Source organism: Mya arenaria, chromosome 5, assembly GCF_026914265.1.
Source record: "Mya arenaria isolate MELC-2E11 chromosome 5, ASM2691426v1".
In the NCBI taxonomy this organism is placed as follows: Eukaryota; Metazoa; Mollusca; class Bivalvia; order Myida; family Myidae; genus Mya; species Mya arenaria.
In genome coordinates this window covers 1,781,959-1,805,279 of record NC_069126.1, presented here as the reverse complement: position 1 = coordinate 1,805,279, position 23,321 = coordinate 1,781,959, and the positions used below count along the sequence as shown (strand labels likewise).

The 23,321-nt window shown below is 34.2% G+C and overlaps 1 long non-coding RNA gene across 2 annotated transcripts; it reads left to right on the top strand.

Moving 5' to 3' along the window:
* The first annotated feature begins 1,629 nt into the window (after positions 1-1,629).
* LOC128235024 (uncharacterized) lies at positions 1,630-16,348 on the top strand. Of its 2 annotated transcripts, XR_008261105.1 has the most exons (5): positions 1,630-1,880; positions 3,413-3,493; positions 7,906-8,052; positions 9,335-9,471; positions 15,457-16,348. It is a non-coding gene; the product is annotated as an uncharacterized LOC128235024 (long non-coding RNA). The 2 variants fall into 2 exon arrangements; XR_008261104.1 differs by lacking the exon at positions 3,413-3,493.
* Positions 16,349-23,321: the final 6,973 nt, after the last annotated feature.

Genomic DNA, 23,321 nt, shown 5'->3' with positions numbered 1-23,321 from the left:
AAATTAATGTTTTATTATCCCCACACTTTGTTTTTGTTGACTGTTATTTGAAAATTTTGTGTTGAAATAAAACATATTATTAAGCAAATACACTTTTTTACTTTCACAAGGTGATATATGTTTTGACCATCAACAATAAAGATGCAAATATGAAGGGTAAACTACAGGGACATGCCAAGCCACAAGAAAATCTAAGTCTCAGACTCAAACATACAGTATAGCCCCACAATACATTGTTGTTTGCATCTTTATTTTGGCAAAAGAATATAAAGGCCCTTTCAAATGATTTAGTCTATTTTCCATCAAGGCTAACTTGTTAAACTAGTGTCAGTAGTAAAAGGTAGCATATACTTGTTATTTGCATTTTTTTGTGGGCCAATGACAATCGAGGACACTTTTTTCAATTTGTCTGTTGATTAACTTTAATTGGATCGATTCCGACGAATGCACAAACAAACACCAAATAGGTAAGAGTCCAATTTTGAAGATTTTCTGTAAATCGCCACATATACAAAGAAATCAAAATAGTAACATTACCAATGTACAGTATATATAACAAAATTATACAATATACTGGATATATATATATATATATATATATATATATATATATATATATATATATATATATATATATATATCCAGTATATTGTATAATAATATAATAATTTAATTGTATATGTTTTTAAATCTCTCACCTGTCAAAGAGAATATTTGACATTATGAAAGTCACGTGATATGCAAATTTCGTGATGACGTTGTGCGCGCTAAATTTATATACATGTACTTTCAGTTTTCTTTTTGTAAATGTTGCGTATTGTATAAATGCATTTTTTATCATCCTGGGGGTTTAAAAAATCTAAAAGGTTAAAAGAAGTCATTTGGATATAAGTGCATACAACAAAAAAGTTTACACCACTAAACATACTGGGTCTTTAATAATCAATGAAACTGAAAAGCTCTTTAATGGAATTGTGTTAATTCAACTCGGTTAAAACATAATTTTTCTAAAGCTTGTCTCTTTTTCGTAGAAAATAATCCAAAATGTCATAGCCTTGGTGCTGTCGGCGTCGTCGTTGCGTTCGTTGTGCGTCGTATAAAACATACAGAAGGGGTTTTGGGGGGAAATTCGACGACTTTATTTGTTTAGCGGACAACGATTGTGTGACGTTATCCAAGGATTTTAACGATGCCATAGGTATACTTTAATTTCTATGTCTGAGTATCTTTCTTGAATACAAATTAATCCGTTGTTTCTCGGAGATTAACACATTCTACACGTTCTTTGCGAAAAAAAGAAGAAACAAAAATGTCAACCAAAAGGAATAAGTGTTCTTATATATATATATGTACTTGTAGAAAATATATGTACGCCAAAATGCACCTCCAACAATCCAGCTGAAAATAACAATTCAAAGGGGGCATACCCCACAACCCACATAGAAATTGGCCGACCATGACGTCTTTTTTAGACAAACTACGCCTCTGACCTTAGATGAATCGATTACTGGAATGTGAACAAAAAAGCACATGTTCGATTGAATAAAAAACTTGACCCAACTTTTCACCGTATCAATACAGCGTATTGTATTTGGTATTTATGTGCGGTTGAATTTTCTTTGGGTTAATTTTAAATATGAATTATGTAAGATTTTATGCTCAAATATACATTATTTACATACGCATACTTCATGTTTAACTTAACATATTTGATTCAACTGAAAAGAGAAGTATTAATAGTAACATTTCTAACTTCATTATTTATGGTATGTGTCATCAGAACATTCGCTTACAAGTGTCGTTAAGTATGAGTATACGTACTTGATTTTGAACTCACCGAAAGGAGTGACCTGTTGTTAAGCGGAAGTAATGCATTTTTTGTAAGTATACATATATTATTAGATATTGTTATGTATGACTATTGTATATGCAATTTTAAATGTATTAAACCCACAAATTATTCATAAAGAATTGTTTTCTAGTATGATTGTTACACACTCATTTTAAAAGACTGTTTGGTTTACCTGTTTATTATGACGAAATGACTAAGTGTATAGTTTAATTGCAAGCATTGTAAAAAACAAAATTTCGGCTACTGAGCTTGTTTCTGTAGGTTTTCATATACATATATATTGAAACATTTTGGATGTTTTCTTGAATACTCAAATGTGCATGTTCTATTGTTTCACAAAATTATGTTTTGATTTATTAATGGTTTAAGGGCCTTCTATAATGCAAAGGTGGGTGGGGACGGCAACAAATTAAAACGTTTCAAAGGTTCATGTTTTATTAAGTTTCGAGGAACAGTCTTTTTAGGGGGTAAAACATACATCCTTTGTGACATTTGTTGGGGTAATAAGGAGTAGACCAAATGTTATGAATTGACCATTTGTATTTTTCGGAAAAGTAAATGAACAATATAACTACGTATTTGTGTCGAAATGCCCCATACTACTTTATCAACAATGTCTTATGAGGACTTGAAGATATTTTATCAAATAAGAAAGATATTCAATAAAATAATGAAAAATGTGGATTAGTAGTAGATTTCCTGTTTCTAAAATTACAAATATCTTTCCAAAAATAGCTGCAACTTCAAAATCCTTTAGCCGTTGCTGACTGGGTACTACTGACTATTTTGAAACAAAATAAAACATATTCGTTTTCTATAAAGACATTTCCGGAAAAATGCTTAATCGTATTGATTAGAAATCTGATAAAAAATTTCCTACGTAAAATTTCCCCAATTCCTAGTTACAGCTACACATGTTGCAACGGATATATGTAATATGCTTGTGGAATATTGAACCTCAAAACATAAAAAAAAATAAACATCATTTTATGTTTGATCATTCAAACGTCTTTTCAACTGTGGAAGCCCCTTAATTCACCCAAATTCAGACCGTTTATGTTTATGTTATATTTAGATGACATGAAGTAAATTCTTAATGAATAAGAATGGGCGGAGTGAGCGTAGCGAATTTTTGAGTAAAACATACATTCTTGGTGACATGTTTTGGGGTAGTGAGGAGTTGAACAAATTTTACAAAAGGTTTTATCAAATTTTGGATAAAAAAGCATTTACATTCTTTCGGAAAAGTCTTTCGACATTATGACTTTGTTGTTGTGCCATAATGTCCTAGACTACCTATTTAACAATGCCTTGAGAGTCCTTGATGATATCTTGTCAAATAAGAAAGTTATTTGGAAAATAATGAAAAAGTGTGGATGAGATTCATTTCCTGGTTACAAAAAAGCAAATATCTATCAATGTTTTAACATGTGTATCAGTTTTCCACAGCCAAAGAGACCCTTGAAGAGTATAATAGTCTAACCGGTTTGATTAGGACTAATCATTATTAGTAGATGCGCCCACTTTGTCAATAGCTTAGCACCGACATTCTTTTTCTAGAATCACCTTAAACGACCACGAAGTTATTTTCAATAATCCAGAGAGAACCAGATCGCAACTTCGGTCTACATTAAGAACGAGGTAGGGGTACTTTTGAGACCATTTTTACTGAACGCCACCCATAATCAAAGACAAATTTATATTGTGAAAAGAAATCCTTCAGAAGCACATAGATCATCGAAAGTTTGAAAATAAAGCCTCGGTTTGATTGAGTTTGGCCGAAATCGGGAAGCCTTTCTGACTTAACTAGTCTATTGCATTGTAGTGTTTTATTGGGAGAAATAACATATGAATACAAATGTTATTTTTAATTTTGCTTTGTCTTATATACATGTATAAGTGTAGGCCAATGAATCAATTATGTACAGCTATTCATGCGATTCATTGGCCTACACTTATACATGTATATAAGACAAAGCAAAATTAAAAATAACATTTGTATTCATATGTTATTTCTCCCAATAAAACACTACAATGCAATAGAAGGGCAACTGAGGAAAGACACGTAGACTCAACCAAACAAGCAAAACCACGTCAGATGAAAGTCAAGAGAAAAACAAGTCAAAAACATCGTTTATCACATCTGCTGTTGTTGTTGTTGTTTTTGTTGTTTTGGTGGCGTGGGAAGTGACTGCCTTAGAATGATCAACTACCAAAATGTTTACTCAAGTAAATTACACACAAAAAAACGTTTAGATGCAAATGATTGCCTTTTCATGTGTACGTGTATGTATGAGGTTCTTTCCACTCACGTTTGAGATACAGCTGATGTTGGTTGGTAACGTGAGTCACCCTTGCGCAATGCACGGTGCAAAATATGTTACAACTCAATGGAGATTAGACCACGCCGTTGACATTTATTTTGTAAAGTATTTTTTTGTAAAATGAAATACCGCCGCTTAAGCCAGTGAAATGTTGCACCTATCATTACTGAACAATTTTAGCCAACCGATACTTCCGTTGTCATGTTTTAGATGAATTTTGTGGTACTGAATGTTGATCCAATGGAAAGGAAATGGACATGCCAAGCCCAGCAACATATATGTCTACCCGATATAGTCAAAGTAAGTTACCAGACGTCCAAAAAGATACGACATGCACTCCTGCCTGACAATTGAACCAATGATTTAAGTCATGGTCATAAAAGCTAAGAACGCATCTTTAGTAAAAAGGACAGTCACAACCCATGGAACAAATAGTATGCGATATATTGTCATTCCAAGGACAGTATTTGTTTTGACCTGCGCTACATTCATCAGTATGATCACTTCTAGTACGTGTAACCGTTTGCTGGGGGTGGGGGAGGGATGAATGGTCATTGGCAAGGGAAAATGTATTATGTGCCCCTGTACAATTTGCTGATCAAACAAACAGTTCACACAATGTACATTAATAATACATACTATAGGTGCAGTTATTCTGAGTCGTTATGTTCAAGGTCAACGAATCATGTTTGGTTCTAGTCCCATTACCTAATTAAGCATGGATTCATTTCGATTAAAAACTGTTTTTCGAGCGGCAACATGTGTAACCTAGTTCACATAAAAGAGTGTTATATATCATTTTCGGGGATACCATAGGCTATTCTAAATTCTAAATGTCCAATGTTAAAGCTCTTTAATTATACGCCTTGCATAACTTCTCCATTATGCCGTTTGCCGTAATTCCACTTTAAATTGCATTTGCAAAAAATATTTATGTTTCAAAGGTTGTAACTCTTAACTAAGTCTAAGGTACAAAAGGCTTTTGGGTTGCAGTTATGTTATTCCAAGGAAACTTTACTTCGAGTCACAAGATTGGCGAAACGTTTATGAACAGGGCGACCGCCATGATGACCCCTATAACGTCAATTTGTCAGAGTATAGTTGAGGTCTGAATGCCCCATTTCCATTTTAGATTACTGCCTTCAAAAATTGGAATTTTCCCTACAAGGAAATAGTTTTCAAACAGATCAACCTATTTTTAAAAGAGGCAGTTTGTCGTTATCTACATCTATATTTCTAATAATACAATGTAAACTACATATATAAACTGAGCTATTGTGGTCTTGTAAAATATAATGACACGAGGTTAAAGCCAAATAAACAAGCAATTGGCAAGATACACACAAGATACATACATAGTTTGCATTATTAAAATATCAATAGGATTACCACATTAGGACTGTTCCTCGACGCTTTTTAGCTTGACTATTCGAAGAATTGGTGGGTTATACTACTCGCCCAGCGTCGGCGTCGGCGTCCGGTTAAAGTTTTAGGGCAAGTTGGGATTTTCACTTATAAGTCCAATACCTTACATTCAATTGACTTAATACTTCACGCAGTTGTTCAGGGCCATCACATGATGAGGTTAGAAAACTCCATATTATTCTTTACACAGATTATGGCCCCTGATTGACTAGGGAACTTAGGTTAAAGTTTTAGGGCAAGTTGGAATATTTATTAATAACTTCTATATCCTTTGTTCAATTGACTTAATACTTCACACAGTTGTTCAGGACCATCACACAATGAGGTTACATAACTCCATATTATCCTAAATACAAGTTATGGCCCCGGATTGACTTAGGTTAAAGTTTTAGGGCAGGTTAAAGTTTTAGGGCAAGTTGGGATTTTCACTTAAAACTCCAATACCATTCATTCAATTGACCTAATACTTCACACAGATGTTCAGAGCCATCACATAATGAGGTTAGATAACTCCATATTATCTTTTATACAAATTATGGCCCCTGATTGACTATGGAACTTAGGTTAAAGTTTTGGGGCAGGTTGGGATATTGTTTAATAACTTCTATACCCTTCATTCAATTGACTTAATACTTCACACAATTGTTCAGGACCATCACCCAATGAGGTTACATAACTCCATATCCTTAATACAAGTTATGGCCCCTGATTGACTTAGGTTAAAGTTTTAGGCAAGTAAAAGTTAAGGGCAAGTTGGGATTTTAATAAAAAAAACTTCTATACCGTTCATTAAATGCACTAAATAAAATTCAAAATTATTTACAACCATCTTACAACAAGAAACATAACTCCGTTTTAAGCCTAAATACAAATTATGGCCCTTGATTTTTTTTGATTTTTTTTTAATTTCCTTTGAAAGGTATATTTGTACATTCTTAACCACATTTTCATAATGGGAAATCAAGTTATTTGAATGACTTGAGTCATTGTTTGGGCGGGCTGGTGGGAGGGCAGCATCAAAGTCAAATTATGTATCGAATAATTTTAGTTAGGTTTGACATAAAGAGACCAAACTTGGTATTATTACATCGTTATTGTATTCTAAGTCAAAGCGGCGTAGTCGAGCGCGCTGTCTTACGACGGCTCTTGTTATATATGATATATATAATTTAGAAATACAGGTCTCTCGTGGTTTTTGCTTTAATTTTTTTAACATAACCTTAGAATTCAGTGAAGCTATTGTGGTTTCCCTTTTAATTAATTGAACATAATCTTTGAATTTAATGAAGCTAATGTGGTATTTGTTTTTTATTATTTTTACATAACCCTTGACAGCCTTACCTGATGCTTAAAGGTTTCAGGGGCCCCAATCGAGCCACTACTGGAAATCGATCAACACATCGATTTTTTGAAATTATGTTTTAAATTTATTACACGCTGTTTAAACAGATACTTTTACTAACCTTTCGTTAGTAAAATCCAAGCTCTACAATGTGCTGTTTCGTCTAGGCGGGAACGACCATGCAACATAGTGACATTTTTCATATAAAACTGCTAGGCAATTTATGGATTATTCTTATCAGTGTTATCTTTCTAACGTAAACAAAATTATGTATGCTATAACTCGCTGCTGCAAATCTCTTGTATTTCGTTTTGACAAGATTTTTGCATCCAAGCGGCGAATCACATACAACTACACTATCATGGAAATCAAATAGACTAATCTTATTTGCATGTAGAATATAAGCTTTTTATTTATACTTAGATATGAAGCTATATCCTGCAATGTTTGTATAAATGTTTTGACACCAATACGCAATAATTTTGAACTGTACTATTATTATACATATATTATATACGTTCTATGTCTATAAATGTTTGTATATACCATGAATATCTCCAGCCATGGGGGAAATAAAGATGTTGAGTTGAGTTGAGTGCAGTGGTTAGATAACTCGCTTCTCGCCTAGGCGACCCTGGTTCGATTCCCAGCCTGGGTGCATGAGAGTTTGATTTGAGGTCACCAAGCCGGACATATGGGTTAACTCCGAGTACTCCGGTTTCCTCAACATCACAAGACCACACTCTCGCTTAGCATCCCACCGACGAGAGTGTTTATAATGTTGTAATAACTAGTTTCACAATCATTGTTAAATAAATAAATTCAAACTAGACTTAACTAGTGTAATTAAGCTATTGTGGTATTTGTTGTTGTTGCTGTTTTTAAATAGTACATTTCAATTAAATGAAGCTATTGTGGTTTTTGTTTTAATAATGTTAACATTGCCTTTCAATTCAATTAAGCGAGGTAGGTGTAAGATGGCCGCCAAGATCGAAGACCAACCTAACCGGCTGTACTAGACCGCAGTGCAATATGAAGTAGCACCGAATCAACGACGATGGATTCGCTGCTAAGATGTTACTTATTGGATTATAACAAGAACTGATGAGGTAAAGCACTCTGCTGGTCTCTTACGTATGTTTATTGCAATAAATGAATAATATACGCTAGCACTTTTAATACGTGTTCTTTAGTTTAAAACGAATTGGTTTAAAAAATTCCTAATAGGCAATGTATATAAAATGCATGTTGTCTTATTCTTATAAAAATGCTTGAACGAATACAAAATCTACATTTCATCTCTCTCATTAAGTTTCTCCATGAGATTTGAGATAGACGCCATTGTTCAATCTAACACACGCTCGAGTGTATGGCCAAATACTGAATCAGCGACTTAGCTGCTTCTTCTTGACCTTGTTGACATTGATTTTAAGGTGATGCTGGTTTCTCAAACAAACCAATTTTGATATAATTTGTAATAATGGATTTTACTTTGTCCTTAGCTTATTTAATTATTTTAATTCTAATACATTCCTACTTAGAAATGTGTACGCCCCCAAACGGTGGCTAAAAGTGATCGCACTGTCCGTCCGTCCCGTCCATAAGTTCGTCCGTCTGTTAAGACCTGAGACATGACCTTTAAATTATTCTTTGGAAACTACAGAATGGTAGAGTATCAGGGTTAAGGGAGACATACTATGTTTGATCTCGTCTCAAAGGTAAGATCAATGTTGCCCGTTTTGGACATCATTACTCTAGTTCGAGTCATTGCATTTTAACAATTTATGGGAATTCAGTCAAACCTTGTGTATAGCATTGTAGAGCACATATAAAGGTGTGTCGCACAAAGCAGTCGTGCTCTCGTCTAAAAGGTCAAGATTGTATAGTATGGATTTCATTGCAATAACTCCTGTCACAGCCATGACGTTTTACCTTTAAATGGGAGGTGACCCGCGGTCTCATCTCAAAAGATCAACATTTGGAGGTCACTGTAATATTTGTTTCACCCTTTCTCAGCCATGTCTTGGCTATAAAGTTCAACTTTTCTTTTGAATTCAATCAAACTTCACATACTTGTAGAGCATCATTGGAAAGTCATGTCATTAACCGAATTCCTTGAAATAAACTTGGAGAGTGTATCACAGATATCCTCATGCTTTCTGCTCGAAGTGCAGCAAACTAGTATGACATAGCATTGCTTTGTTTTCAACTTTTTTACAATATATAATATTTAAAACAATCCTTTTAAGATGTATTCAACATAGTCGTATGTTAGAAAAGCAAAACAATGGTTATCCCCCTGACAAGGCCCAGTTGGAGACAGTTCCTTTAACAGCTCTTGTTATAAAAGGTTTTCTAGTTAATTTGTATATCCTCTCTCATTTTTTTAAGCCAGGTATGTGCTAGATGGACTCCTGGTTCGAAGGTCAACCTTATATAAGCTCGAAGTTCAGCCTTATAGTGTGCCGACGACGATGGATTCGCTACTTCTCACTTTTTCTGCACGTATTTTGACACGAAATTTGGAGGTACATTTAAAACAATTCGGGCATGCAAATATCTTAATTTTAATAGTAGTTTGTGACGTCGTAGGGCAAGTTACATGACACTACTACCACAGTGGGCCATCTTAAAGACGAGGCAAGCAAATATTTAAATACAAATAGTAGTCTGTGACCGCGTAGGGTAAGCTTCATGAAATTACTACCACAGTGGGGCATCTTAGAATCGAGGCATGCAAATATTTGATATAAATAGTAGTCTGTGATCTCGCGGGGCAAGCTACAAGAAATTACTACCACGGTGGGGTATCTTATACACGTGGCAAGCAAATATTTAAATATAAATAGTAGTCTGTGACCGTGTAGGGTAAGCAACATGAAATTACTACCAGAATGGGGCATCTTATACACGAGGCAAGCAAATATTTAAATTCAAATAGTAGTCTGTGACCTCGTAGGGTAATCTTCATGAAATTACTACCACAATGGGGCATCTTATAGACGAGGCATGCAAATATTTAAATACAAATAGTAGTCTGTGACCTCGTAGGGTAAGCTACATGAAATTACTACCACAATGGGGCATCTTATACACGAGGCAAGCAAATATTTAAATACAAATAGTAGTCTGTGACCTCGTAGGGTAAGTTACATGAAATTACTACCACAATGAGGCATCTTATACACGAGGCAAGCAAATATTTAAATTCAAATAGTAGTCTGTGACCTCGTAGGGTAATCTTCATGAAATTACTACCACAATGGGGCATCTTATACACGAGGCAAGCAAATATTTAAATTCAAATAGTAGTCTGTGACCTCGTAGGGTAATCTTCATGAAATTACTACCACAATGAGGCATCTTATAGACGAGGCATGCAAATATTTAAATACAAATAGTAGTCTGTGACCTCGTAGGGTATGCTACATGAAATTACTACCACAATGGGGCATCTTATACACGAGGCAAGCAAATATTTAAATACAAATAGTAGTCTGTGACCTCGTAGGGTAAGTTACATGAAATTACTACCACAATGAGGCATCTTATACACGAGGCAAGCAAATATTTAAATACAAATAGAAGTCTGTGACCTCGTAGGGTAAGTTACATGAAATTACTACCACAATGGGGCATCTTATACACGAAGCAAGCAAATATTTAAATATAAATAGTAGTCTGTGACCGCGTAGGGTAAGTTACATGAAATTACTACCACAATGGTGCATCTTATACACGAGGCATGCAAATATTTAAATATAAATAGTAGTCTGTGACCTCGTAGGGTAAGTAACATGAAATTACTACCACAATGGGGCATCTTATACACGAGGCAAGCAAATATTTAAATACAAATAGAAGTCTGTGACCTCGTAGGGTAAGTTACATGAAATTACTACCACAATGGGGCATCTTATACACGAAGCAAGCAAATATTTAAATATAAATAGTAGTCTGTGACCGCGTAGGGTAAGTTACATGAAATTACTACCACAGTGGGACATCTTATAGACGAGGCATGCAAATATTTAAATATAAATAGTAGTCTGAGATCTCGTAGGGTAAGTTACATGAAATTACTACCACGGTAGGGCATCTTATAGACGAGGCATGTAAATATTTAAATATAAATAGTAGTCTGAGATCTCGTAGGGTAAGTTACATGAAATTACTACCACGGTAGGGCATCTTATAGACGAGGCATGCAAATATTTAAATATAAATAGTAGTCTGAGATCTCGTAGGGTAAGTTACATGAAATTACTACCACGGTAGGGCATCTTATAGACGAGGCATGCAAATATTTAAATATAAATAGTAGTCTGAGATCTCGTAGGGTAAGTTACATGAAATTACTACCACGGTAGGGCATCTTATAGACGAGGCATGCAAATATTTAAATATAAATAGTAGTCTGAGATCTCGTAGGGTAAGTTACATGAAATTACTACCACGGTAGGCATCTTATAGACGAGGCATGCAAATATTTAAATATAAATAGTAGTCTGAGACCTCGTAGGGTAAGTTACATGAAATTACTATCACGGTAGGGCATCTTATAGACGAGACGTGCAAATATTTAAATATAAATAGTAGTCTGTGACCTCGTAGGGTAAGTCACATGAATTTACTACCACAATGGGGCATCTTATACACGAGGCATGCAAATATTTAAATACAAATAGTAGTCTGTGACCTCGTATGGTAAGCTACATGCAATTACTACCACAATGGGACATCTTATAGACGAGTGTATGACAACAGAATCAAGTAAAAAAATCGTCTTGATTTTTGGCATCATATTTAAAAGCTAAACTAAATCCGATGGCATTTCACGGTAATGTGAACTTCTGAACAGCAATCCTTGTGTATATCCATAAATTAATTATTGACATACTACCACGTTGTAGAAATACTTAGAAAATAGTACCTTTTAAAGAAAAAAAACATGATTTATTAAATTGATATTAACACTCTATTTGGCATGCATTCCCTTGTCTGATGTTTTCGCTAGTAAACCTGTTACAAAATACTTAACTCTCCCGGCACCCTTAAGTTATTTCTTACAAAGGTTTTCTAAAAACTTATGTTCCTTATGGGTTACTAAAATGCGATGTTAAAATCATTTGTAATACATTTATGGTTAAGTCCAGCTTCAATGACTTACGATTTACTCTATTCGAAAAGTGTAAAATATGCATGATATCCTTCTAATATACAAGCAAGTCACTTAACAATCCCTACTAACTTAAACCTACACTTATCGCTGATTTATATTGTTACATAAAAATTGTGGCATCTGTGTCCCGTGGACATATTTCTAGTTAAATAAACAAACGTTATTGTATCTTTTGTCCTGTATTTCATTTTGTCAAAACCTTTATCATTATTTAAAAAAATGAACAACAGAAGATGGAAACATAATTTTGTAAAGGAAAAAATAATAAAAAATTGGAAATATTTCTCGGAAACCGCGAACGGCTGGATATCTTTGATGTCCACCAATTTGTATGCAGTTCTTATTCAATTTTAACTTAGCCTTCGGAACACTGTTTATTGATAGAATTATATTGGTAAATATTGGACGTGTGTTAACGAAAATTGCTATAGTCACTCTGATGTTATTGCTCTTAAATAGATAGAAAATACGAATTTACTGTAATTATTAAGAGCATAGATGCATTAATAAAAGTTCATTGATTAATGTTCATAAAATGTTTGCACTTAAGAACGAGTGAATAATTGACTATAAAAAAATATCTGATTTTTTTTCTCCACGAGCCAGAACAAGAAAATTGACAGCTACGTCATCTGCTATAATTTTGCATGAGGGGCGTCCCACGGGTATCGGCGTAGAAAACACACTTCCAAAAAGCTTTTTTAGGAAAAATACACTATAAATAACACTCCAAAAGTAAGCATAAAAGAAACAGAAAGTTTGTTGTTTCATTCTCTATATACATGTATTTACATTTGCCGTTTATCTTTTACTTTATTATTTGTGATAATATTGATTCATGATTTTCGCAATGATTTTTCATTTTTAATTCGTGTTTAATATATGCATGACTCTGGTCTTTCTCCGCCTAAAGACATCAGGAAATGTCGACCGGTTGTTGCAAAGTTAACGACAATTTCATAGAACAGAAAATCTATTGCGAATGCGAATATTGAAATTGGATGTTGCGAAAAACAATAGAAGAACGGCATGATAGTGTATTTGTAAGTTTTGATAACAAAGACAATTAAATAATTTTATGTTCAAGTGCTATAAATATATATATATTTAACAAGGGGTTAATGTGGAAACAAATCTAAGAATGATGTAGCCAATCGCTTTGCGTGGTATAAATAACCAACATAATTATACAATTAATGAACACAGTGAGTTATGACCATATGATTGGCATAGTTTGATATTAAATACCACCATTGGTCACTTTTCAATGAGGGCCAGCTTTTCAGGCGACGAAGTATCATCAGTTAACGGTCGGGTTAAGTTTTCAACGTTTAAAATCGATCTGTCGTCCGTTAATAAAGACCCATTGGCTAAATATTCAACGGGGTAAGACTTAAGTGGAACACCAGCCCGGTTTTCGCCAATCTATAATACGCCACTTTTATTAATATATACAGTATATTAGTGGTATTTCTCGTTTGTTTACTTTTACCAAGCGAAATCAAATCGCATTAATCGAAACTGTTTGCTTTTTCAATTACGCAATGAAACTTAATGTTAAGAGATTTTATTAACATGTTTGCAAAGTGCTTAATATTCTGTTTTTGTTTTCAGTATTAATACTATGATAAAATAATGCCTTGATGATAACTACTCTTAAAATAATTGTAAATACCTTTCACATGGGTTTGTATTAATGAATAAGTAGGATTTATTATGTCTGAGTGATGGCTTGTTTGTCAATCTAAGTAAAACTAAACGTTCTGTTCTGTTCTGCTAATATGGTCACCAACTGAATTGTGTGCTTAGGCACACTATTGGACGTGTTATTAACCAGCCTGTGTCTGAAATAAAATATTGTGGGAAGTACTTGCAAGGACTGTGAATTAATACATAACTGGACAATTGCCTAATTCCTGAATTGCCTAAAAATAGGAAATTATTGAAAAATTGTTTCGGTGATTGTGATTAAAATACAATGATCGCAGTCAACGCAACTTACCTCCGTAGCAACAGAGAGACAACACAACAGTGCAGTTATGGGAATAAAATCACCAAATAAATACCTCTTAATTTCGCTTTTCCAAATGTCAATATTTAGTCACATGGGTGATGACGTCATATACAGCGCGAGCTGATATATAGAGGTTTGGCAGGGTTCTCTTTAAATAATATACCTACTATAATACGATGGTGAGATATCGTCATGCAATCATTAAACAATGCGAAAATACAAGCAAAATACTGTTATTATTGTGAGGCATTTGATGTGAAAACAACTTAAGTTTACAAGTTCGGACAAATGAGTAATTCGGATAGGCAGAAAATACGCATAATTATACTTCGGAGAAATATAAAATATATACACAGTTAAAAAACAATTACTGCCTCATTTACTGCCGCATGGAAATATATTGACGTGATAATTTTCTTGGACCTTTTATCGTTTCGTACAGAACATTCTATATATATTAATTGGATTTTCTTAACTCTTTTTCCGCATTAGTTTATATAGGACCCAACATTTTTCTGTTAAATTTCATGCATTTATGTTCAGTAATTCCGACAATATCTTAAGAAAACTTCAAAATTAACCCGGAATAATGCAACTGTTCAGTAGGCAACTTTTGTCAAAGCCTTGTATCAATTAGATATACTCGATCTGGCAGGAATTAATAACTTGGTGGACCGGACTTATTTCAAATGAGGTCTTGAGTTCAACAAAAACAATTAAAAACAATAATTATAAGAAAAAAAACAGAAACAAGTCCAGTAGCCGAAAGCTTAAACATTATGCTTTTTTGTTATGATAAATTCAGAGTTGTGCTCAATTAAAAGAAACACTTTTGAATAATAATTAAGGGTATACTCTTACACAATAAAATATATGGAATGCTTTATGCGCTCTTGATTAGTCGATCAGAAAATAAAAATATTCATCTTCAATTTAGTTTTTAGAAATAAACTTTATTAATAGTAAAACAAACATCATTTGCAAAATGTCTAATAACGAGTATATTTTTTTACAAAAGGATGGATAATTAATAATGAAGCAATGCCACATAGCCATAAGTCATTATGTTTTAGTCACAATCTGATAAAACCTTATTTCGTCATTTTCATCTGCTTACTACATTTATGTTCCAAATGCATTGTGTTTGTCATGTACTGAGCCTCAAAGCTAAACCAAGATTGCAATTTTGTAACCTGTTATGTTCTGGTCCTTCAAACCAACTTTGCATGGTGGAACATACTGCGTTTTAACTATGCAGTTATATTTACAAAACTGTATTCGCGTATATCTCGTAATGTCTTATTTTGTATATTTCAGACAACAGTCCGAGGAAAAATGTCCCTGAACACTCCACAGCGTTCGATGAATACTCTCCGACGAAGATGTATTGGACTAATACAGTGTAAAAAACAAACGGCACTATAAAGAGAACATGGCTAACCTTTTCGTACAAAACAACTTGACGGGGACTTGACAGGATATACAATTGCAAGAAAAACAAATATCGAGAACTTACTTGAAATTGATATCGTTGTGTATAGTGCATTGAATCTAACTTACTGGTGTTCCAAAACGCTTACGACAAATTTATCTTTCGCAGTTTTTGCGTATTTTTTCAATTCAAAATCTACTGGAATTGTCTACCCAGTAAGTTTTAAATAACATCGATATAATTGTCACGTGATTTTCGCATGTTACTTATACACATAACATCGTTTTCCAAAAGGACGGACAGTGCAATAAAGCGGAAAACTGCTGCAAAAAATGTAGATACAGAGTCCGACAGGTTGATTTCGGTGATGAAGTTAATCGATGAAATTTTTTAAAGAGATTACCACTGCTGAAGCTGACAGGGCGTTAGCTAAAACAAGTTTGACTGGTTAATGTATGGAACGATCACGTGACTTGCAAAATGTTCAGAAAAACGAACATACCGAGCTGTTTATGAACGGAGAAACTTGGCTGGGACCGGCTGTGAGACAACTGTTGTGCTTATTCTTCAAATCATGTAAAATGATGTATTATCGGTCTCATTCTAGCTCGTTTTGACAAGTATATGCTTGTTTTGAGGAAATACTATATTCGCCGATTTGGGGACCATCTAGTTTCTAGTCCGAAATGTTGACATTATTATAAAAATATTTGTTTGTGGTGGTGTATATAGTGTGTATTAAGTATTGAACGTATTAAAGTTTAGTCAGAATGTGAATTGGTATAATATCTAAAACAAATTCGATAACCAGCAAAATGGCCTAAATCACTCTAGAGTTATCACCTTTTAGTCATAGGAATGACCTAAAATTGGAATTGTCCCCTCAATAACTCTTAAAGTCTGTGTCCAACACCACCAAATTTGGCAGAATGTGTATTGACATCATATCTCGTAAAGTTTCATTGGCGAACGGGCGAGCTTCGGGTATCGTCCAGTATGCTGTCGGCTCAATAAGTTTATAATTCTTTACCCAATCTCACATCAAATTTGGTCAGAATGTGTATTGGCATATTATCTCGGACAAGTTCGATGACTAGCCAAATCGCTTGCATCGCTCGAGAGTTATTGCCCTTTAATTAAAGAAATTCCAAAAAAATGGCCTTGACCGCTCAACGACTTTAGAAGCCTTTGCCCAATTACACAGCCATAGTCGCTCCAGAGTTATCACCCCTGTTTAATAGAAATAACCTAAATCGGTCTTGTCCGATCAATACCTCTTGAAGTCTTTATCCAATTATCACCAAAGCATAATGAGTATCGGCATGGTATCTTGGACAAGTTCGAACACCAGCAATATTGCTACAGCCAGTTGACGCCCTTTCGTTATAGAAATTACCTCAAATCAGTATGGTCCGATTAATTACATTTGAAAACATTCATCACCAAATGTAGTCAGAATGAGTATCGGCATAATATCTCGGAAAAGTTCGATAACCAGCCTATTCACTTTTGTCACCCAATGGGTTGTCCAATCTTCATCAAATTTGGTCAGAATGTGCTTGGGTCATATTTCTCGGACAAGTTTGATAACTAGCCGCTTGAGTCATTAGAGAGTTATCGCCCTTTAGTAAAAGAAATTAAATAAGATTGGTTTTGTCCTATCAATTACATTAAAAGTCGTTGTCTTATCTTCACCAAATTTGGTCAGAATTCGTGAACCAGCCATATCGATTGAGTCACTCATGAGTAACCGCCCTTCATCGATTTAAATACATAAAATGGCTATTGTTCGATCAATAACTTTAGAGTCGTTGTCTTATCATCATCAAATTTGGTCCGAGTTCGAAAACCAGCCATATCGCTTGAGTCACTCAATAGTAACCGCCCTTTAATTATATTAAATACCTAAGATCGGTATTGTCCGATCAATATCTTGAGAAACCTTTTTTTCAACCATAACCAACTTTGGTTGTGTGTGCAGAATGTCCTGGTCAGATTCGATAACCAGCCATGTCGCCTCAGGTACTCCAGAGTTATGACCGTTGAATTGGAAAAAAACTGTTCTTTCAGTGTCCGCTCTCTAAATGTGTTTACACGTACAACCTCTTATCACCAAACTTGGCGTCCTAAAATTGGACGGGCGTATTTTGTGACAGTTGTGATGTTATTTTGTTGGTGTTGTTTTTCTAAAAAATACCACTAATCCTTTTTAATTTGCATAATTGTCATAATGTAGCACGTGGAGGAATGACGTCACAGGCCACGTGCGAATCTCTGAGGGCCTCTCAATGGTGATAACCTACGTATAAATAGATATCACGATTTAAATTTGCGAAATGCTTGCTTTGAAAAACAGCGTATGCAAAATATATCTTGGAGGCTAAGCGGTAAATTAATATAGCATAATCATTAATCATAATTGCCAGTACACGCATAGTTGAGAAGGTTATTTCCAATCAGAAAGGTGATGTTCGGTTGTTTTTCATTTTCGTTCAGACTAAAAACACGCAGCTGTTTATACATTCATACGTCAAAATGTAACAAACAAACTTTTTAAGTGTTCGTGGTTTGTGCCTTTCATATAGTACGAATTGAAGGATGGTTTACTGTCCATGAAATGAACGATTTTCGACATAAAATCAATAAGATTAAGAACCTTTTTTTGAGGATGCAAACGAATAGTCGCAAATTTATGACAGATGTTGACACATAACCCAAAGATGGCTCATGCGAATGTTTTACTTACTACAACAAAACTCTCCAAGATAATTATAAAAAACACTCCTGAAGTGTTAGGATTTCGGCCCTCAACTAGTAACGTCTCAGCAAACATTTTATATAGGCCCGATGTGCGACATGGAACACTTCATCGGCCCGACATTGGCATTTACATCGGGCCGATGTAGGATGTGTAACACGGCTCGACATCGGGCCGATGTCGGCATATTATTTAATAGCCGACATTTAGCCAGCATGATGCCGATATCCGATTTCGTTCCTATTATTATACACCTGGAGTGAAAAAACAAGGTTTTGCATTAGTTTGTCTTCAGAGTGAAAAATAATATTGCAGAGAAAACCTCAACCTACAGGCATATAATATCCTCACAACTTCCTACATAAGAAAATAAGCTATTTGATTTTACAAATTTTTATTATCATTGCTTTAAATATTCAAACCAATTGTTTATGACAGAATATAAAAAGTGATCAAAGTGTACAAGTTATAAAACACAAACATGCCATAATACACAAAGACTGTACGTGTCACTGTATAAATAAACAAACAAAAAAAGACTAAAAATAAGAATTTATTCATTGAACAATAGTTCAGGTAAAGCTCCTCCATTAAACATTTAAGGGTTTTAACATAAGATTGTTTTGTTTGTATTTTTGTGGGTTTTTTTCATCCCGGTGTTCCAAGGATGCACTCAGACATCAGCGCCTGCCTCATTTCCCTCCTTATTTCCCTTTCACCATCTCTGTCCGATGCTGTCCCATCAACACGGCATATGTCGCTGGTACCTCTCCTGTGAGAAACGACGGAATTTCACGGCAGCCTCTGGAATAAGTGCATGTACTATTAACACAGAGGTAGTGATAAGATTTGTTCAGGATATGGGTATTTACAAAATGCATTAACAATGAATAAATCCGTTCGTATATTTCTGGACAATTATATACTTGTTATGCTTGTAAACAAATGTTAGAACGGTATATACCTGTAGATATGGTGCAACTGTTGGAGGATCTTGCAGTAACTGTTTTGATGCATGTCGAACAGTCCTGCCATCGCCACTGTCACCTTCAAAGGCATTGGTGGTGTTGTCACTGATATTTATTCATCCTCATCTGATTAAAACACTCTTCCTCTGAAAATGTATCACATTTTGTTACAGTAACAATGCATTAATCGGTTATTCTCAACGTTTTTCCCTTTAGGTTGGCATAGTCAACTTGCTTTTTCTGAAGTGTAAAATAGCTTTAATCTATGATGTATCATAAAATAATTTGCTTCACAAAAAGTGTATATAAAGGCAGACACACCATCCTGACAGACTTAATGTAACTAACATACATGTGTGTAGTATGAATTAGTTCTATATAAATTAGGTTATATTGCGACGTAAAGGTATAGAGGATATTTGTTAAATTCAGTGTAACGCCACTCGTGAAAATATTTTTTTCTGTGACCACTCGTGAAATAAAATACAATCTTACACTGAATTCAACAAAAAAAAAATTAATTTCAAGCATATATCTTTTTTTTCAATATTTTTTTCCCGCTGGAGTATTTTTTTGCGTTAAGAAGTAGCTGCGGCATAACCGCTATGTCAAAGTTACCTTCTTTTCGCGCGAGCGCAAAAAAAGGTTTTAGGATCCACTAAAAAAAAAGTTTCACATTTTATGGAAATGGTTGTTGGAATTGAAATAATTTTTGGATAAAACCCTACTTCCATCAACAAAACCAATCAACATTTTAACATTTATTGAGACACAAAACAAGTATTTAAACAAAAGCATTTCGGAAATTAAAAGAATGCATCGCGTAGAAATACATTTAGATGAGACTTGAGCATGTGACATTTTTTGTACATTTAAGAACAATTTCAACAGATTTAAATTAACAATGATGGACTTATACAAGCGTGTATTCGCAAAAGCAACGGAAGTCTGTGTTTAGTGCTTTTCGTAGTGTATATCTAGTCACTGTCGCTCTCAGACTCTGGATCTTACGGTATTTTTTCGGGGTGAATTTATGCTCAGTGCAGCCGAAGGATGTTTTGTTGTTGAGACAGCGAATTAGTTTCATATCTATTAAAGTTGAATGTTACGTTTCCGTTAAATTTTGTGTTTACGAAGAACCGAGAGGAAATGTCGAGGATGTGCCCGAAGATGTTTTGAGAGGGATGGAGCGCAGACTTTGAAAGTTTTCTCGACAAGATGTCGGAAAACACCATGGCCTAGTTAGGCTAGTTGGTTTTCAATCTGCTTTAATTGTTATGTTTTTATGGCCGATGATCTGTGCTATTTGATAAGACTAGACCCCTTTATTGTTTAGCTTTTGGACAAGCCTTTTCTGAGCATTTTTTTTAAAAGAAAAATGAATTGTTGAACTGATGATGGTAAACAATTGTAGGAAATTGGTCAAATTCAAAATGCTTGTGCATACATGTACGCGGTTAGAGTTTGTAGGAAGAAATGATCTATCAACTATATTACTAGCACATGTGGCCAAGTAAATATTCAACCGATTCCTACCAAGCGGGTTGATTGTAACAGTATGTTCCATGAAATAGTTCATACATAAATTGGTAATGTTGTTCTTTCTTAATAGTTAAAATCAATCGCAAAAATGTTTGTTTTATTAAAACTATTGCATAATTTGATTTTGACAATTCTATACGATTCGGTCAATGTGTATATTACTGCACTACAGACGACAACAAACATGTACTTGTTACATACATGTACTTTCCAAGTCAAGGGAAGCAAATCTTATAAAAGATGGAAAAATAGTCCCGAGTTGTCTGTACAGAGTGAAATATTATCATTATATTTGAGCCAGAGTGAAATGATCAAGTTATCATTCACCAATAGTTTTCATTCTTTCACCGATATGCATGAAATAAACAAGTAACATACAACCCCTGTGATCGCCTTTATTCCTCATGTTTAGAATCTCAATTTGCAGTTGTCCGCCCTCTGCAGCTTCGATCGTTCCACATTATATACGATACCGTTAATTTAAATGTCAGTTATGATTCATATATTTTCATAATTGATAACAAATTGTTCTGCTTAAATTTGTCTACAATGGAAGCAGATAAATTAATCGTTAAAAACCAAACAAATCATCAATGAAATACTTTGCTTTTGTGTGCATATGATTTTGCATGCTACCTAAATGTAGATTTTTAATCAAACTCAAAACAACAAAGAGAACTAGTCACGAAAACATATTACATGAATTCATTTTCAACATATTTACTCAAAATAAAAGTATGTATTACTTTCGAGAATAAAACTAAAGATTATAATAATAGAACTATAATAATGCCTTAATTCATAATTAATTGAAAATAACGATATAAACTTAAATTGGTTTTATTAGTTAATGATAATGAATTTAAATATTTATTCATCGCAAGGAAAATGACCTGCTGGTGAAATTTACAACATATGCATTGCTCTCCCTTGAAGCAATACTTCGTACACATCGGGCCAATATAGGCCCGATATGGACTTATTTATAAAAAGTTTCATGTCCATAAAAAAAATTAAACCTATTGTTTATGTAATAATATTTAAACATTCAAATCTAAACCGTATGGTATTATTACGCATATAATATTTCAGTCAATCTGCCCATATCGGAAAACACTGGCCAATATGCCGCTATTCAGCCCACACCGGCCCGATATGGTCATGTTTGCTGGGGTACGTATCTGTTACCTTGATATCTAGGCATAGTGATGTTTCCTTTGCATGTTCTGCATCATGTATTCTGCCGTATGGATACACTAGCAGTTATCGGAATCGAATGCTCAATGTGAGGTATTGTGATCGTCTTGTGTTCGGTGTTCGTCATCCGTCGTCCATCGTTAACATTTTAAAATGTTAAAAATCTTCTTCTCTCAAACCGCAAGGCCCAAACCCATGATATTTGGTATGTAGCCTCATCTAGTGGTCCTTTATTAAGGTTGGTTAAATTGTGTCCATATGGTCAAAGGATGTCTCGCCTAGGGGTCACAAGTTTTCAATTTACTAATAATGTAAAATCTTTGAAAAACTTCTTTTCTAAAACCACAAGGCCAAGATGCTTGATATTTGGTATGCAGCCCCATCTAATGATCTACTACCAATATTGTTCAAATTAAGTCCCTTGGGTCAAAAGCGACCCGCCCCAAGTGACACTAGTTTTCTTTTTGCTTATATATATATATATATATATATATATATATATATATATATATATATATCAAATTCTTTGAAAAGTTTCTTCTCTAAAACCGCAAGGCCCAGACCCTTGACATTTGGTATGCAGCCTCATGTAGTGGTTCTTTACCAATTTTGTTCAAATTTTGTCTCTGGGGTCAAAAATGGTCCCGCTCCCTGGTCCCTGGTTGTCTGTATACGAATATAGTAAAAAAACTTTCAAAATATTCTTCTCTAAAACCACGAGGCCTCGACCTTTGGTAATTGGTTTGCAGCCTCATTTAGTGGTCCTTTAAAAAGATTGTTAAATGATGACCCTGTGGTCAAAAGTGCCCCGCCCCAGGGGTCACCATTTTTCTATATATTTATATTGTAAAACATGACGATCTACTCTGAAGCTGAATAGCCCAGATCCTTGATATTTGGTATGCAGCCTCATATATATATATATAGTGATACTTTACCAAAATAGTTCAAATTCGTCCCTTGGAAAATGGCCCTGCCCCAGGGGTCCGAGGTATTCTATATACTTATATAGTATAATCTTTAAAAATCTGGATATGAAAAAATAACGAAAAAGTGATGGGGTTTTTTTGCTCATAAAACATGATTATACATCGTAATTAATTCAAACGCCTGATACATACATTGGCAATTTTCTTTTTAAAACAGTTTTTTACAGGTCGTCAATTTTAACTGAATAAACTTAATCCTATTCGGTCTTTTTAAATAATATCGCTAAATGTATATATTTTGTGTTTCAGCATACAACTGCCATTGAAGTAAAAAGTGAAAAACACTGACTTCAATA